This window comes from Phytophthora parasitica, assembly GCF_000247585.1.
Source record: "Phytophthora parasitica INRA-310 unplaced genomic scaffold supercont2.1, whole genome shotgun sequence".
Taxonomy (NCBI): domain Eukaryota; phylum Oomycota; class Peronosporomycetes; order Peronosporales; family Peronosporaceae; genus Phytophthora; species Phytophthora nicotianae.
In genome coordinates this window covers 1,920,611-1,921,120 of record NW_008634126.1, presented here as the reverse complement: position 1 = coordinate 1,921,120, position 510 = coordinate 1,920,611, and positions in this window count along the sequence as shown.

Here is a 510-nt window from a genome sequence, read left to right as displayed (position 1 = left end):
AAAAAAAAAGAAAATGAGCCATAAGTAACGCTTCGTTAGCGTATATTTTAAAGGTTCATTTTACACTAATTCTCTAAGTATTATTAAGTTACAGCATTGTGCGCATTACGTTACCATATTTCGTCATCCTGGCTTACGGCTTACGGTATCGTAACGTTACCATATTTCGTTATCCTGGCTTACGACTTACGGTATCGTAATGCTCGCCGAGATTCAAGTTCCATAGTCCGGTTTTGTTCAAGTCAGACAGGAGTACTGTGCTTCGTGATTCACATCGAGTCCTAAATATTCCTAATAAGGGGGGGGGGGGGTCGAACCTTGCAAAAAACGTGCTCAAAACATCGAGCGTAACCTGCTCAAAATCCGTATAAGCCACCTCCGGAGGTGGCTTATACGGATTTTGAGCAGGAGCAGCTTTGCCTTGAGCAATTCCCTCGTTCCCTCCTGTTCCCTCCTGATCCCTCCCTTTGTGGTTGCCACGCAGCCAGTGGTTGGCAGCCAAGGATGCTG